Source organism: Liolophura sinensis, chromosome 12, assembly GCF_032854445.1.
Source record: "Liolophura sinensis isolate JHLJ2023 chromosome 12, CUHK_Ljap_v2, whole genome shotgun sequence".
In the NCBI taxonomy this organism is placed as follows: Eukaryota; Metazoa; Mollusca; class Polyplacophora; order Chitonida; family Chitonidae; genus Liolophura; species Liolophura sinensis.
Window position 1 is genome coordinate 21,510,237 of NC_088306.1, and position 19,429 is coordinate 21,529,665.

Below are 19,429 nucleotides of genomic sequence, written 5' to 3' on the forward strand. Positions count from 1 at the left end.
TTACGGGCCTATATAAAAGTGAAAAGAGTATAGCCATTTTGTTATAATTGCTCCTGGAACTGCGTGAAGACCTATAGCATTTTTTCGGCCTGTTTGGCAATTTCCATTCATCAGGGACTGGACAGTATCAACCTTGCCAACACCTTTTGTTTTGTTTTTTTTTGTTTTTTGTTTGTTTTTTTTTTTTGTTTGGTTTTTTTTTCCAAAGCAGACAAAAGTCTCATATATAATTGGTAATACAGAATTTTTCATGGTTCGTGCATACGTACCGGTAGCTCTACACGTACTCTATAAATATCGGTTAGACATTACCAATTGCATGGTTATTCCAGATCGAAGTGTGTATTTTTCTAATTGTTATAAAAATGGAAAAGTCTATATGAGTCTGAATACGTTATGCGTTTTATTTATAAATGTTTTATAGCTCGCCATCCGGTCCAAGTTCTATAAAGTGGAAGAAATGCAAACGTTTGCAGTACGGTGTAAAACCTCCAGTAAATAAAAAAATAAATAACATTTCACTTATACAACAGCGTCCACCATTATGGTGAAAGGAAACCGGGCAGAGCCCTGAGGTAGCTGGCAGACTTTCCCAAGTACCGCCGGAGAGGAAGTCAGCATGAGCTGGAATCACAAGAAAGCTAACCACTTCAACCACGGACACATCACCCAACATCCCCCACCCCTCAGCCCCCACACCACCCCACCTCACCCCCCATCAGGTTCACTTTATAAAGCAAAGCGCAGTTCAGTTTATTACATGTATGTATGTGTCGATTCTAATGTAGGTTTTACCAACCACTTGTAAGGTGTTAATGTCGTCACCAATTTTTTTTCCACCCAAGGCCCGTAGATTTAGACCAGGTGTTAAAATGGTTCATATGTAGGCCTATATCAGTAGACATACGTAATACCATAATATACACTATATTGTCGCAAAAGGTTGTTCCCATAGGTTAAAAGAAGCATAAAACGTTAGGTTTCGCAACACCAACTGTGTATGGTCCGAAGTCGACTATAAGGCCATACATCATTGGACTATATCGTTTCATCCCCCGACGATGGAACAAAGCGATATTACCGATAGCGCATATAGCGATGAGACGAAACGATCGATGACACAATAGTGTGAAACGATGGCACGATAGTGCGAAGCGATGGGAAGATATGAATTTGAATGCTATAATGTATTGGTTTTATAGACCACTTACAAGGTGAGAAAAATCACCATTTTTTTCCGGTCCTCCCAATTTGCCGTATTTTAGTGTTTTGATGAGTGAGCACAGCATATAGGCCTACGTTAAGACATGGCAAAAGAAAAAAAACAAAAAAAAAACTGTTTCACACCGCATGGCATCCAGATTTATAAATACGGTCAGTCAGGCGGCTACCTGATCATATATTCAAGCATTTTATAGCATTTAATTCAGCTTTAAAAAGAATCTGAACAAAAAAATAATAATAACAGAGTTTCTGATCTAGCTTTCTTATTCTTGGTTTTATTTCACTTCATTATATTCCCACGTAGCTCCTGCCCGACATTGGATGCATGGAACAGTTATAATTTATTACATATTTATATTACAGTTAACTGTAGTTTCCCGCCATACTTAAGAATTTGTTGGCGGGGGGTGGGGGGGATGGGGGGGGGTAGGGATGGGCTGTTGTTGTTGTTTTTGTTTTGTTTTTTTTTGTTCTTTTTTTTTTTTTTTTTTTTTGGGGGGGGGGGGTCACCTATACCATGGCGGCCCTGTGCATATGGGTGTGAGACAGCAGAGTGATAAAAGAAAACCTGGTAACACTATAAGCTGACTGATAAATATATGCACGGTGCATTGTGCGAACACAACATGAACTCATCGACTGTGAGTGTATTGAAAACTATAGAGATGCTGCATATGCATGCTTTAAATGTCAAATACATCCTGAAGCATTCAATTGTATATCAAGCCTGTATATCTCATGGAACCCCTGACCTTTAACACAGACCTATGCATTCTGCTCCGCTATCCCGTCAACACGGCCAGGGTTCTCCATGGTCGGGGAGTTCAGCGTACCAGCGTACCAGCGAGGCGAAATGCTCGGTATGAAAAGAATACAAATTGTCAAAATTTGGGCAGATAGGATTTTTTTTATTATTGAAGCAATTTCTTGGCGACAGGGTACATAATATCATAAATATAGCTACTAAACTCTTGTGTGACGCCCCACTGACGTTGCCGGATATACACCCATACAAGACAGCTGCTATAGCATGAGAAGATCCATATATATATATTTGATTTATTTATTTCCTTGGTGTTTCACGCCGTACTTCACGAATATTTCACTTATACGACGGCAGGCAGCATTATGGTGGGAGGAAATCGGGCCCGGAGGGTGGACCCGGGGGAAACCCACGACCATCTGCAGATTGCTGAGAGACCTTCCCACTTACGGCCAGAGAGGAAGCCAGCATGAGCTGGACTTGAGCTCACAGCAATCGCATTGGTGAGAGGCTCTTGGTCATTACGCTGCGCTAGCGCGCTAACCAACTGAGCTACAGAGTCCCCGAAGATACATATAGTCCTGATCAATCTCTGCGTAGATTTTCATGGCTGCTTCCTCATGTAGAGTTTGGACAAGGTATATAGTCACCATTACTTGTATTGGCGGCCATCGATTAATATCTGGAGCTACAACGCTAAATGTTGGCGTTCTCTCTTATGGAAAATTAATACAGGGGCCTGAGGCCAGCTTACTATAGTTTTAGCGTTGTTACCATGGGCAGTAGGCCTATAGGCCGTCACGATAAACTTCCAGAGACACGCAATACTGTCACAAAAGATGAATGTATTTATTAGTTTATAAATTCATTTACTTTATTTTATAATAATATAAAATATGTAGTAATAATTTATTTATTACTAACACGAGGTCGTTCAGGTATATGTATATTATGAATTTGTTTATTTATTTGTTACTAACATGAGGTCGTTCAGGTATATATATTACGAATTTGTTTGTTTTGCATTACATACGCTCAAAAATAATCTGTTAAATTTAACTAAAAGTTTGTTGCTTGAGTGAATGATGTATACATGTATGTATTAGACTAACAGCATATTTATGTTGAATATGACAGATAGTGTTATGCTGTAATAACAGAAAACATGTTAAAATTAACTGACTATTTTTTTAGTGTAGCTATGGATATATGTAAGTATATGTGTCAGCAATGGAATCGGTGCGAAAAACTCTCTAAAAGCGGTATTAATTAGTAATTTCATGACATATTAATGGCCTTATGCTGAGTTTTATAAAGGAAAAGTCATCACTAATCTTGAATAGATTAATTTTCATGGAATTTTGTTTTATGCAACAAGTGACACACATTCCATGGCTTTAATTTATTTATTTATTTATTTATTTATTTATTTATTTATTTATTTATTTATTTATTTTATTTATTTATTTATTTATTTATTTATTTATTTATTTATTTATTTATTTTTCTATCTATTTATTTATCTATTTATTTAATATTTATAGAATATTTCACTTATACGACGGGGGCCAGCATTAAGGTGGGAGGAAACCAGGCAGAGCCCTGGGGAAACCCACGACCATCCACAGGTTGCTGGAAGAACTTCCCACTTACGGCCGGACTTCAATTTAAGCTAAATGTAAAGCACAGCACTCCGAAACAAACAGGGAAAAGAAAGAAGTATATATATATATATATGTATGTGTCTGTGTAGAAGGCATTATTTATGATTGATGGAAACCAAGGAGGCTGGAACTACACCCCATTTAACAATACAAGACTGTGTTCCATTTGCTTATTAGCTGCCAAAACAAACCTCTATATATTCGATGAGAAAAAATGGTTCAGAGAACGTCATCAGTTTCTGTGGAAGATGCTATTTCTGAATCTATGTATACGGTTTTATTCATTCACACGTCGCCAGATGAGGGGATAATATTGCTGACAAGCAGAGTATTGACGCCATAGCTAAATATCTGCGATGTAAGATAATTAACTGGGGATATTATTGCGGACCGGTTTTAATACCAGAGCGAACACAATGATTTACACGCAATAACACATCCAGATCTGGCAACAGTAAATACTGGAATAGTTGTGTTTCAAAATAGAGATGTTACAAACGGTGAAGTGCGTGCAGTGAACAATTTTCTCGGTGTCAGATAGACACGCAAACACAATTGTCTTGTCCTTTATTTCTGGATAGTTGTGTATCGATATATTCTAATATGTCTGAAAGGTTGTAAAGAATGAGGGCACCTAAATGAGTATAACCAGGGACATAACTCATACTAAATTGGCATCATGCCATCACTTTATTCTCCCCAAGTATTATACCTTGGGGTTTGTGTTAGCAAATTTTAGCGTTTTATACACTATTATTGGATGATTAGGCAGGTATTGAATAAAACTGAATCAAGGATATTTGGAATTTCTGGATGTTGTTTGGATATTTTTCCAAAGATATTTCGGCCATTTTGCAACGTTGTTTGGATATTTTTCCAAAGATATTTCGGCCATTTTGCAACGTTGTCTGCTTGTAGAACGTATACCATGCCTTGCTAAAGTAGGCCTATAGACAGAGCTGCTTCGCTGGAAGAACAGCCAAAGATAGCAGATGTGACACCCAAAGCCTTCGTAGTGTATTGACACCAGACCTGCCAGTGCAGGCTAGACTTCAAAAATTCCATTCAAAAAATGGTCAGTGATATTTAACAGAAAGTTTGTTGTCTGAGTAAAGCTAGAATATATTCTGTTATCCCAGTAAATGATTTTAGTATTGCAGCATATTTTTCTGTGCAATATAATGCATATATGCTATCAATTCAACATTAAAGTCGTATTAGATTGACAGAATATTGTGTTGAATATACATTATTATGTTATAGTAACAGAATGCATTCTATCACCACTCAGACAACAGACTTTCTGTTCAGTATACCACCGACACATCGTTGCTTGGAGCTCCACTGACCGCCATTCAGCGGAAGTACTAATTGCAGATTGCTGATTAAATGTGCGTCCTTGGAGTGACATCGACCTTGACCTCTGGTTTGTGTATTTGGCCGACGCATATTGCGTTGAATGGCGTAATGATGGCCATTTAGGGATACCGTTTTTACCTTTTGGTCAAAATTGACCTAAGAGTGTTCGCGTAGCGGTTTGGGGTTCGTCTGTCCGTCCTTACGTCTGTACTTTTCCAGGTCTTTGTTAACACTCTGTCGCTTAAATACTTGTATCCAGGTTTACCGAACTTATACCACATGTATTGGAAACGATAGTATTCATGCGTTTCCTGTGATATTAATTTATTTCATCGATTGATGTTACGCCATACTCAAGAATTTGTTACTACTATCTCACCATGATGCATGTCTGGGATACTACCCCCGAACTTTAGCCGTGCAGTATAATAGCCTGGCAACTCTTGACGGTGGTAGACTGGTGGGGACAGTGCCTCACGATCGTCTCTTACCATTTTAATGCAGTCTCAAGGCCTCACGAAAACGGGGGCGAGGCAATCTGTGGAAAATGCTTGTTCAAGGCCGGGATTTTATTTTTTATCACGTATTCTCAAAAAGCATATGTGTGCTTTTTTGTACACATATATGTTTTTGTACCTCGCGATGTACACAAGACGTGTATCACAGGTACACAATTTGATACTCATCAAAAGTGTAGGTACATAAAGATAATGTATACAAGGTGTTCCTGTGGAATATATCGTGTGTAGTTTTTGTACACGATTGCTTTTACAGTTACATATAGTTTGAGGTGTCGTACATACTATGATGTAAGAACCCGGGGAAGATCATTCGGCCCCTCTCGGCCACGAAGGCCCCAAAACGCTATTGACCCTACAATAGAAACGTTATAAATGAGCCATATTCATCGTTTTGGCCTCTTTGGGCACAATGACCCAAGAGCCTCTCATCAACATGGTCGCTGTGAGTTCAAGTCCAGTTCATCTTCTGGCTTCCTCCCCGGCCGTAAGTGGAAAGGTCTGCAAGCAACCTGCAAATGTCTTTGTGTTTCCCCTGGGCTCTGTCAGGTTTCCTGCCACCATATTGCTGGTCGCCATCGTGTAAGTGAAATTTTCTTGAGTACAGCTTAAAACACTAATCAGACGTAACAGATATCCATCGCGTTGGTGTTATATACATGCCTTGTACTGACGGACGTTTTCATATTAATCTGCAGGCGTTATTTAGTGGTAGTTATCAGAGAGCACAAGCTATGCGATGACAGTAATTGCTGATTGGAAGATGTTATTTAGTTGCCATAGTGAAAAAAATTCATTTTGGGGATTTATAAGCACCTATATTTATTGTGTCAACACGATGATGATATGAAGAGTTCATATCCAACGCGCGACTGAGAATCCAACGTTTGTTCTCCATCTGCACATTATCCACGGACTACCCGTTTGAAATTTCTTGTGCCTAAAATATCGACCGTTTTCCCTCCTTCAATGAAAACTGACGACTGCTTCTCTCTTATGCTTTACCCGCTTTTTTTTACTGTTTGTATAATTATTTCTGTCATAATTTATTTTTTGGAGTAACTGGTGTTTTCTGTTATTTCGGACATGAGTCATGTGATTATCAACTTGGGATGTTCTCTCATAGTTTACAAATGGCATACGAATGTCGGACATAGATTATCATATAGAGCTTTGGTTTAGTATATAATGAGCACTTTTTCATCTCTCGGCCAAAGTTGGCCTACAGGTAAAATGTGTTGGACGCTTGTCGCTAGGATTACCGGGCATACGGTTTGTGTGACTTTGGTTATTTTGTTAAGGTCTTTAGAGTTACTTAAATGGTGTTTGTGACAGGCTTCTTAACGCGATATCTCTTAAGCTCTTTCAGAAGATTTTAATCACTCTTCAGATACATTCTTTTTTCACTTTCTTTGGGCTTTTGGTCCTCTGTTACGTTGGAAAATGTTTATGTGTCTATATTTTCTATTTGCTACACTGTACTCATGGCAGTTGGGTATTTAGTGCTCTGAGTGGCATTTTTTCATAATTTGTCACATAGTGCTTTGTTCATAATAAACGTCACATGTGCAACGCCTTGTTCATAATTGACACACGGCATTTTGATCACCATTAATGGCACACGGCATTTTGATCATGATTTATGGCACACAGCGCTTTGAACATAAATGGCACACGGTGCTGTGTTCATCATTAATGGCACACAGCGCTTTGATCATCATTAATGACACACGGTGATGTGTTCATCATTAAGGACACACGGTACTTTGTTCATCACTGATATCCTCTAGACTTTTGTTCATAATAAATGTCAGCACTCAGTTCATAATTAGTTAAACAGAGCTTTTTGATTTATTTATTTTTTTTTTTTGATTGGTGTTTTACGCCGTACTTTACGAATATTTCACTTATACGATGGCGGTCAGCATTATGATGGGTGGAAACCCACGACCATCCGCAGGTTGCTGGCAGACCTTCCCATGTACGGCCGGAGAGGAAGCCAGCATGAGCTGGACTTGAACTCACAGCGACCGCATTGGTGAGAGACTCCTAGGTCATTACGCTGCGTTAGCGCGCTAACCAACTGAGCCACGGAGGCCCCGAGCTTTTTGATCATAACTAATACCACACAGCGCTTTGTTCATGATAAATGTCACACAGCACTAAAGCACTCATCTCACACTGTGCTTTGTTCATGATAAATGTCACACAGCACTAAATCACTAATCTCACACAGTGGTTTGTTTATAGGTTTACATTGCACTTTGTTGAAAATGTCAGTTAGCTCTATGTTCACGTTATCATGGCGTATCGAGAAACCTTAACATTATTGCGATCAGTCAAGTTTAGATAATTTATCCCACACAAGCGTATGGCTCTCAGAGGTTTGCCCCCAGTATTCCGAATCGTGATTATGATTCACAAAACCCTCCATATATAGTTCAATAAATCATAACACATCGCCTTTTATGCCTACACAACAGTGACAATAAAGACGTTCAGTTGAAAAGAAACAGCCCACGCGTGTTGTATGCCATAGATATATTTGTACATACGCGTAGCCTATGTGGGTTCACACCGATTCCTGCTTAAAAGATTGCCGGTAAAATCAATACCCATAGCTGATCAAAAGAATCGGTAATACACAGCTTTGTAGCGGACGAAGCGATTTGGAACATCGTGCACATAGTTGGTAACGAGAGACTGGAATAAATTTTGCTCGATCCTTGTATGTATACGTGTACACAACATGGGGTTTACAATAGTAGGATCCGCTGACAGCACCATTTACCTGCACCGTATGGTCAATAACAGAAATAAAAAGATAAATTAGCCTTTCTCAGATTCTTACATCTTTGTATTCCGGCTACCTAGTTACGAAGGTGTTGTTGTTATCAAGGAATGTTCGTAATGTCTATATGCCTTACATATACGCGTGTGCGATATATATGAATGTACTTAATAATCTGAAGCAATAACCCGCTTTGATGTTTTTAAAGGCAAAGAAAACACTAAAATGGAGTATAGTCATACGAAAGCCTATTATATACTATAATATATAGTCCTCGAAAACAGATGGGTTTTTTTCATCGCAATTTTTTCTAACCACCTAGTAAAATGCTTATAAAATATCGGATTCTGTTGAGACTTCTAGAGTGCCAGATAGGCACATGTTTTGCTGAATCAAGATGATTTGCTATGCGGCGGAAAAGGAATTGATCGCCTTTTGAAGTAAAACAAGGTAGAACATCATTTTAAAATGTCTGGAACTTGCGGATTTGACTATTTCGATTTTGGTCCCATGAACAGTAATCCCGCTATTCGTGGTGGGTTTCCTCTGTGTTCTGCCTGGTTTCCTCCAGCCATCATGCTGTGAAACAACAATGAAATAAATAAATATACTGCTAAAGCTCCTCAAAAGGTACCTTCTCAACTCCAAATGAAACCCGCCATGTTACCTCCCTTTGAATTGCATGTACTGAATCTACCGAATATATGGAGCTTTCACTCTTTAGCTCTCAGTACATCAGCACGTATCTAACGTACGAATGCGCAAGCCGATACCTGCTTGAGTGTTCTGTTGTTGTTTTTTTAAATGGTTTGAAAATGAAGTATTGGATCATGTATGTTTTTCTTTAAACCTTTTTAAAATTGTTTAAGGAAAACTTTAATGAGAGGGAATGGAAATACATGTGCATGAATAAAGCGTATTAGCTATTCAAATTAGACCAGCAGATATGGGATAAATACACATCTACCATCCTTCATGTGGACTCCGCTCTTGGTAAACGCAGATGCGATACGCAGTTTGCACGGAGAGCCGTTGAACAGATTGCCTGTGCTATATACATCAACTGTTAAAGCGCACAGCCATTTTATTTTCTCGTTAACACAAGGTCGACAGGCGCGTTACCAAAGTACTTTTCCATTTAGTCCCTGTTGCCAACGGTATCAAATCCCTAGGGGTAAAACGTTCTCGGCAGAACCGTTATAATGTGTTGTAGCCAACATTGAGCCAACTTTCCCGCCGATAACATATAGCAAGGTCGTGGCACGTATTTTGTTAGTCATTTCACGCTAACAAGCAGATCTCTGGGATCGAATCCCTAAGTGGTTTTTGACATACCTGTTAATTCAACACTTCAGGGCATGAGATCTAGTTTATTTTTTGCAGAAGTATAAATAGTGACATTTTCGCTAAATTATTCATTCTTCCTCAACCTGTTTATCGAATGTTTACCCTTGTCTTATACTACTTCAACTGCAGTGAGAACTGTTCGACAAAACAGCGTTTACAATATAAATGTGATTGGATATTGTTAGTAATCAATCTATGACTCATGGTTTTCAAAGGAAGGTGGATTTCTGTCGAGCTAGCCATTTGTCTGCAACACCATCAACAACTGGTGGCTTTTAGACGTTTGGCCTACGTCAGAAGATCCACCACCAACCTGCGGATGGTCGTGGATTTCCCCCGGGTTATGCCCGGTTTCCTCCCACTATGTAATGCCGGCCGCCGTCGTATGAGCGAAATATTCTTGAGTAAGGCGTAAAACACTAATCAAATAAAGAGATAAATTATAGATTTTCGTTTGGCGTTTTGGAATTTGGTTCGACAAAGTTCTCAAATTTTGCTGCACAGGATTCTGACTGTTTGACTGGTGTTTATGTGTTTAATCTTTGTATATCAATTAATTAATTCTTTACTTCAAGTCATCTAAGCAAATATCGTGCACTCCTAAACCGGTATATTGTCCATGAACCGGTGATTAGTTCGGAAAGTTCTTTCCCTTTTCATTTATTTATTTATTTATATATAAACAGCATTATGGTGGGAGGAAACCGGGCAGATCCCCGAGGAAACCCACGACCATCCGAATGTTGCAGACCGACTACCCACGTACGACCGGAAAGGAAGCCCCCATGAGCTAAGCTTTAGCTTACAGCGACCACCTGGGTGAGAGGCTTCTTGGCCGTTTAGTAACGCTGGTAGGCTAAATACCTCGGCTTCGGAGGCCCCTTTTCCTGTCTAAACAGGAAGTCAAGATCGACATTTCTGTGATCATCATCTCAGTTATACTCACTGTAATGAAGATCAGACCATGTAGGAACACAAATCTTTTTACAGAAAATTTGGACAATATAACACAAGACCTACAACATGCAAAGAAAAGCCAGAGCAGCGACCATAGTGTGAAAGTTGGCAATTGGTCACAAGTAACCGGTGAAATATGGCCTCTTGTCAATTTACATTAGTCAGAGTTTTATTCTAACTGTTCATGTAAATTCCAAAAAGTAACAGAGCACACACCCCTAATCATAAAGGCTTAAACAGAATTACTGTATAAATTTTCGACCTCTGAAGCAGTTGTATTAGTGGAATATATGCATACAGTTATATCAGGAAGATGTCACTAAACTGATTCGTTCGTGTCACATAAGATTAGCTCCTTAAAATTGTGCAAATTATTTCCCTGTACCCCGTAGCTCTCTCAGAATGTTTTACAATATTGGTCGCAAAGGCGGTTGAAAAGGTTGAAGAATTAAGGTAGATAAAACATGCAGAGATGATAGTTGCAAAATTATTAAAACGTCAATGATCTAGAATTACTCAAAATGCTGAGTTGTCATCACATGTAATATACAATCACATTAAACCGTTAACAATACAAATGGATTAGGCTTCGGAGAGGCTTAGTCCACTAGCAAAATTGTGGTTTATGTGTAAGCCTGGAGATTTCTGTGACAGATTCTGATTGACGCCCATCTTCCCTTTACCAACCCCCACCCTGGTAAATATTGATCTGTACCTTATATACGGTCATTTTCAGTATTATGGTTACACAATATAAAAAACTACGGTAAATCATAAAGAGTAAAACCAGGGCAGTGACGACAGTGACAGTTGTCAACAGGTCACGTGCATGTAAATTACCTGTGAAATCTGGCCTCTTGTGAATTTACCTCAGTTAATGTTTTGTTCTATCTGCTCAGAAAAACCAGCAGAGCCCTGTGAAAACAAACCCCTGCCCCTCGCCGTGTATAACAGAAAAAAACTTCCTGATGAAAGGCTGCGTGCAACTGAGCGATTCAATCACGCGATTTACGGATGGTTATAATTAGGCCTTAATAATCAATTTTAACAAGTCTGTTGTTTGAGTGACGCTAGAATAATGTATTCTGTTATTATAACATAATATTCTGTAATATTCAACATAATATCCTGTTGGTCTAATAAAATCTTTCCATTTTTAGTTAATTAATATTATTTATATGTGTGTTATATTTAACAGATCAGTCTGCTGCAATAGTAGAATACATTCCAGCACCTTCTCAGACAGTAGACTTTCTGTTAAAATTAATTAATTTTTTGAGTGTAGGGTTTTGTGATAGTCATTATAGAGATATATCATTCACTAGGCCATATGTAGTGATGTAAGAATAACAAAGCCTTTTTTTCTACGTCAGTTTTCTACATCGTTATATCCCAACTGCGGTATAGAACTTTCGTTCTCATCAGGGATACGATGTAGTTTAATACATACAGCATAGAAACCATAGAAGCGTCCCCAGTATGATAGCTAGAATATGGCGTACGACGTTAAACCCATAGCATTCCTTCGTTCATCCGGGATACGGAGTACTTGCAGTGTAAAATCGTGATAATATGACTACAGTACATTGCTCACATGAAAATAATGGTGGCTTGAAGGTAGACTTACACAAAACCAGAAGCGGCTAGTACTGGCTATAGTTTAACACTTTACATGTAACACCACAAAAGTATTAAATTGAAGTATTTCTTAGGTTATATATATTAAATGGTGTTATATATTGTACCCGGTACTCAAGAATAATTCACTTATACAACGACATTCAGCATTATGGTGGGCGGATTCTGGGCAGAGACCAGGGGGGAACCCACGACCATCCGGAGGTTGCTGGAAAACGTATACGGCCGGAGAGGAAGCCAGCATGGGGCTGAACACACAGCGACTGCATTGGCGACGGGCTCCTGGCATGCTAACCATCTCTGCCACGGAGGCCATGTACATGTATATATGGCTAGTTACTGTTACTGGTTAATCCAGACCAGATTAATTAATTTGATTGGTGAATTCCCACCACCGCTTCTCCTGACAGTCATCCTGATTTAAAGCCATTTTTCTGATAGCTCCATTCCAGTCTGCCACCTCATTGGGCAAGGACCAGTTGTTTATTAAGTGTATTAGCAAATACTGGATATTAATTCATATTTTATATGTTTAAAGTTTTATCCGAACCTAGCAGCCAATGTAATTCTCCATGGGCATAGTATATCAGCCGCAGTTTAATTTATATATTTATTTAGTATAATGTTGCACTTTTTTTTTTCAAATTACTTTTAATCAACCGGGCTCAGAAGTTTACAAGACAATACTTACATCTAAATGACCAAGTGTCCAGTTGATACGCGTTATTGTTGGATGCTCATCAATGGAGACTTCGCTTGGCAAAATCTTGTATCGCTGACATCTCGATAAGAGTTGTGGGGGTCACATTAATATATGGATGAGCCATCAAGCTGTGACAGCTATACAGGCTGTTCCTTCATGATGTGCTCTATGCCATCAAGCTGTGAGAACACGAGCTCTACAGCTTTCCTTAATGGCGGCGCAGTTCTAAAACCGCCACATTCACAATTCACCGTGACCTGTGTAACAGTCTTCTGTTACTCCACATACAAGACCCATTATTTACGGCGTTCTTGAAAGGATGTTTGAGAAGAGGGTAGTGATTAAAAGAGCAAGAAAAGAAAAACAGAGTATACAGGAATCTAGGTCTCGAAATATAAGTAAGGCCAACCACAGTATATCAATAATCAGAAGACTAATTTCCAAGACAATATCCGACACAAAATAAAAAAAGAACAGATCCAAGACAGTATATACAATAAAACAAAATTAGGATGAAAACGTGTAAAGAAAAGCCGACAACAATTTCCAATGATACCGAAATGGTACGACAAGGTATGTACGACAGGCGCATAAATTTAACCAGTATTATCAAATCTAGTATGCACAACCGCTTCGGTAGCCAAGCCCGACTCGAAATTGTTTCTGCATTACTTGTCGCTCAGATCTGAGCGGTTAGAGCAAGGTAACAAAACAGGTTGGTCCCATGTGATTATAATGTGATTGGGTGGAGTGTCATGTCTGGTGTCTTCGGCATGATACTTCAGAGGCGGCAGCACTTTGGCAATGTCCTCTCACAAAAAGACAGTATATATACCAAATGACTCCTCGTCATGTGACTGAAAAACTGGTGACAGGCCTGACGGCACGAGAGCAGCGTTTCAGATAAATAAGCCAGCGAAGACGATCTGTTAAACTTAAAGAATAGCTTAACTATAAAATACAACCTGCGCCTGCTTTAAATGGCAAGGAAAAACGTTTGACAAGTTGTTTCCGACATCACATTCTCGTGTATAATTGTTTTTGTATTATAACTAAATCTGTTCCCCTAATTTACTGAGGAAAAGGTTCACGAAAGCCGTCTAAATTGCCACAAAAAGTTCAACTTGTTAAAATTGTCTTATCCTGTTTGGATATCATGAAATATGATAATTGTTTTCTAATTGTTTGTGTTTAGTTATGGCAGATACAGGCAAATGACCTGCCTTAAATCCTCAAGTCGACCACAAAATGCATGTTTCGGTACTTTTTAATTACTTTATTCTTCGAACATTTACATGTTTGCAAGGTGTTTATTCAAACATATTCTGGAGGCATTATTATCTGTGCTGACTAATAAAATTATACTTTTTGTGAAGCCCTGAAAACTGGTCAATCTACCACTGTGGTTTTGTCTCCAAAATCAAAACGAAAATGTGCGTGAAATGTCACTGAAAGTTGCTATTTCATATACTTTATTTTCTTTATATGATTAGTGTGGGTGAGTAACAGCAGGGTCAGCAGTAAACCACCCAGTCGCCAGAAAACAGACAATCTTTCTGACGTCAAGCTGTAACAGGTTTCAATCTACGACCTGATTGGCCACGACAATACTCAGCTTCGACGAGATCCTGAGCCGAAAACGGTTCAAAACCGTTCAGGCTGCATACTCAACACGCTGTACTTGAAAGTTGATCTTTCTGAAAATCCAATTTTTGGGTCTGGTTTGGATGATGAGAGAAATCTCTTTCCACTAACCTCGCATCTGAGTATACTTCATAGAGCAAAGCCATATATGAAAAGACAGACTCAGCATTTTTTTTATGAACAATACAACTTTTTATTACACGTTGTACAATGCGAACACCTCCTCGACCCAAATAAGGTCAGGATGCATCGAGACATTAAACCGTAACACAGTACAACATCAAGTCTTTATGAATCTGTATCAAGCTATATTCATTGTCATGGTCACAGCTACGCCTGTAACGGCAACACATGTGAATACCGGCAGAAGGGCTTTCTTGAAAGTGCCAGGGGCAGAAAAAGAGTTCAAAATGGCATACATGGAATGTAAGCACACAGGGTTAGCCCAAATGCTGCGCGAGAGATCAATGTAACGATTACTGAAAATCCCCTGGATTTTCGTATCAACATTAACAGTTCAGGCAATTTCAAATAGAACCTTACCTCATTGTCGGCAAAAAGTTTGTCTAAAAATACGCTGGCAAAGAAGGTATACAAAAAGCAAAACTTACAAAAAATATATGCGGCGGATTAAGCAAAGGTATAAAAAAAAAAAGATACATAAAAACACTGACACACTCCCAAGAATGGGGAAAACCTTCAGAAATTATGAAATCAATCATCAAGATGCAAATTTGCTAAAAACTATTTACTACAGAGCTTCCAAAGGACCACATTTAGATGGTGGAACATGGCCAAATGACAATCTGTTCTTGATAAATCAGTGGATATGCCACTATACACAAGAATGACTTCGCATTTATACGCATGAATGAGGTACTTTTGATTAAAAAAATTGTTTATGAGAACCAACAAACAGGCCGAGAGTGAAAATTGGTCGACAAAGAAAATGACGGCCGCCTAGTTTAGTACCCAAATGTACGCACAGAACAGGCGGTAAGAAAATGACATGATAAAAGGCTTAAAAAATTATGACTTTCAGAAGACGTAAGTACTTCAACATAGTTTCCCTTCTCTGTATCAAAACTTAATTCTCCAACCTTTACATCAGCCTTTCCAAACAATATTTTGAAACATTCGGAAAGAACTATATGGGAAGTAGAGAAATAATTTCCCTTAGTTTTAAGAAGCTTACATCTTTAAGACACAAACTATTAAATTGTGGCGTCGCTTTCAATATAACTGTAGGTATAAATTCCACTACAAAACATGTTTTAGTTGAGGAAAAGGTTTAAGATTAATACTAGTATTAATACAAATCTTATTTTCGCTTAAGCAGATTTTTGCACTTTTCTCCATACTTTACCCACTAGGAAGTAATACCAATGGTAAATCCATTTTTTACATATAGGTATATCCGGATCATTGATTTTGGCATATGTTGGCATAAATTATGAGTCTTTTAGTGATATACGCTGATGCAAAATAAATATCGCTAAACCTTCCGGTCATTTGAAAGGGTATAGACACATCCGTACTATTTGAGCAAGAAAATTACTGATCCTCAACGTTGTGAGAATACAGTGTGGTGATACAACACAAGGTTTGGATATTTACCAACATTTGGCCAACATTATACCCGCCATTGCTACAACAGGTTATAAAATAGGTGAACTCGATTGCACACACCCTTAATTTTTTTTCTTGGTCAATATAGGTACATCAATTTAAAAAACAAAACAAAACAAACAAAAAAAAAAAACAGGATTCTAATTTACTGCATTTGTTTACAAAACGTTAGCATTTTTGCTAAAACTATAGCTGAATTTTAGGTATGGCAAAATTATTCAGGCATGACCAAATTTGTAGGCTTTAACCTAGGAAATCATATCTGCACTGTTAGCCATTCAGCGTCGATACTGTATCCCTTAAAAAAAAAAAAAAACACGCTACCACACACGTGAAAATAGGATGGTTTCTCCTTCTGCACGGAAGCATGATTATCAACCTTACGATGGCCAGTACGTGTAGCCAGCAGTGCTCTGCATCTTCCTGTCTTGGGACAACAATAGGAAATATACATATGCAGTAGATGCAGGACTGACTGTACAAGAACCTAAGGATAAAGCACAGATAATAAAATAAAAAAAAGCCAATCACTCAAAAACAAAGAAATAACACAATTATAGCAAAAAGATTTGTAAATAAGCACCTCTGAATATAATTAGCTGGTAATTTTGTTTTCATTTAAAACATGTTAATTACAAAACATTATAAGTACCTAATATGGATATCAGTTCAGTATTAAATAGGTCAGAATAAAAATGACCTTGAAACATTCCATCAAATTCAAGGTCAAACTTTACCACAATCTCAACCATGTCTGTTTAGTGTCTTTGCTTTTGATTTCTTTCACCAAAATCTGTTCTTTTACATCTAAACTCTCTTGGCGTCCAAATTTACTATAAATTAACAGTGAAGGAATGGAAAAGAAGCTTGGCAGTACTTCGTTATAAACATATTCCTGGGACAGACTGATCTGTGAAGACACAAGAAAGCACTCTGTTATCAGTTTGTGCCATCACACGTACAGTGTAGCTTACATTCAGAATAATTACACTGAACTCTGAACAGTCAACGCCTTCTGGTTTTACTTGCGCTACTGAAATGCCGCGAATAGCACCATTTCATGTGAATGGAGCCCACGTGCTGTTTGATTCTCACAAGAAGCAACGGGTGTGCAGATATAGATTCACTGTTCAATTATCACAAATGGGGGTTCAAGACCACATAACATAGTATTACATTGCATTCTGCCCATTTCACTACAAGATATATACACGTTCGTAGTTTGCATGGTTCCATTTTTAACTGTACAAATGTCTGCGAGACACGAATTTACAGAGAAGCACAGAATAAAAGGCTTAATTACACAGCAGTATTATGTCACACAAGTTTGGACATTGAAACAAAGACTGAACAAAGGTGACATTCATAAAGGCTTTTGGATGCCTCCAAGAAAGTTTTTGTACCGAATTCTCAATTTGTACAACACATCTGTACATTATATTTTTTTTTGCTTGATTCTTGTTACATAATGGCCCAGTAATGGTATAACAGCATTAATATTTCTCAATAGTGACATTTGACTTTCATGATATACCTCGATACTGCTTCACCCTCTTCACCCATATCTCTTATCCCTTTTCGGGGAAAAAGAATCCACTAACGCTAGACAACACAGACAACCCATTTTGGTAGTTATTCAAGCATAATTTTACTCCTGTTAACATTTTGTCACTGTACTCTATGCATTTTTTGTGGAGGAAACAAACCAAAAGTAGAGGAAACAAACCAAAAGTAAAGGAAACAAACCAAAAGTAAAGGAAGCAAGGGGCTGGGCTCAATATTGAACTAAAGAGAAGATGAGCACCTCTAACACACCTTATATTGAGTATAAAGCCTCGTTAACTACAACAATTTATTGCACTGCTCATGTGGACATCTCAGCAAAGGTTTAATACAATCCGTCTTCCCCAGGTCAACATTCTCAGATGTGTCCATAATGAATACAATCATTGTTTTCCCATGTATGTATTTGAAAAGGTCAGCCTGTATGCACATTTGGATGCAAATTATCAATAATTTACCTTTGGAGGTCAAAGTACACATGCTGATCAGATCTACTTCCAGACCAGAGATTCAGTTTGTTTTATTTATTTTGACTGGTGTTGAACACTTCACTTGAGATTTGTCATTAAGATGGCAGCAGTGAGAAATAAGAGATTCTACTTAAGTATATATTCTAATCAACTTCTACAGAGCAAGGTTATCTCAACAGAATAATATTTACCTAATAGGAACATTTCAGACATTTAAACTTTCACTTTGAAAATGAAACTATGTTTGCTGATTAAGTCAGTTTCAGAGGTTCAATAAAAAAAAGTTTATATCCTTTAGTAATACAAGACAGAAAGGTGACCTCAATATACATTTATACCCTGAATAAAAGACTACTTCACATGACACCTTTCCCCTATGTTGCACAACAGTGGAATTGTCTTAAGTCATATAACACTGACAAGGGCAGTCAACGATTTGCTTACGTAGTCTTCAACAATTGGAAATGCAATCCTATGTCTACTGACACCACCTAGTAGAAAACTTCGCACCTGTTAATCTGAACAGCGCAGTTGTTGATCAGGTGAGTTTCTACCATTTCAACCTTGATTTGTCCCAAATGTGTACATTTCACTAGCCCTGTATGTCTATGTATTATGTGAGACAGCTGATCAGTTTCCCCCCTAAAATCTACTATGATGTATCAATTATGGCTTTCAGAAGAAGCTTATGTCTAAAGTATGGCAACGTATATGTACAAGTACACAGCTAGAGAGCGGTCCTACACTATCACACAAACACATTTTCCTACAATACACACATTTCTGAGCTTCAGTCAGAATTTTTCTACTTCTGTATAACATGTGACCCTTACAATATATCCACAGTAAAATAAACCAGGCAGCATTCCTGAAGTTCAAAGCATGCAAATAGTTGAAAAAGGTTTACTAAAAAAAAAATAATTAAGAATTAAAAACTGCACTGGCATATTAAAATATTATTTTGATTGTACATATTCAGAAAACCTGACTGTGGTTGTAAGTTAAAAGATTAAAATACAAGGACATCTACTAAAAGTAATACTGAAGTTTTGTGGGGGAGGAATTGTGTAGGAAAGGGGAGAACACTGTAACAGGATATACAGACACAAGTCTGAAAACTTGCCAGTTACTTGCCCTTTGTTCACGACATGAGAGATGG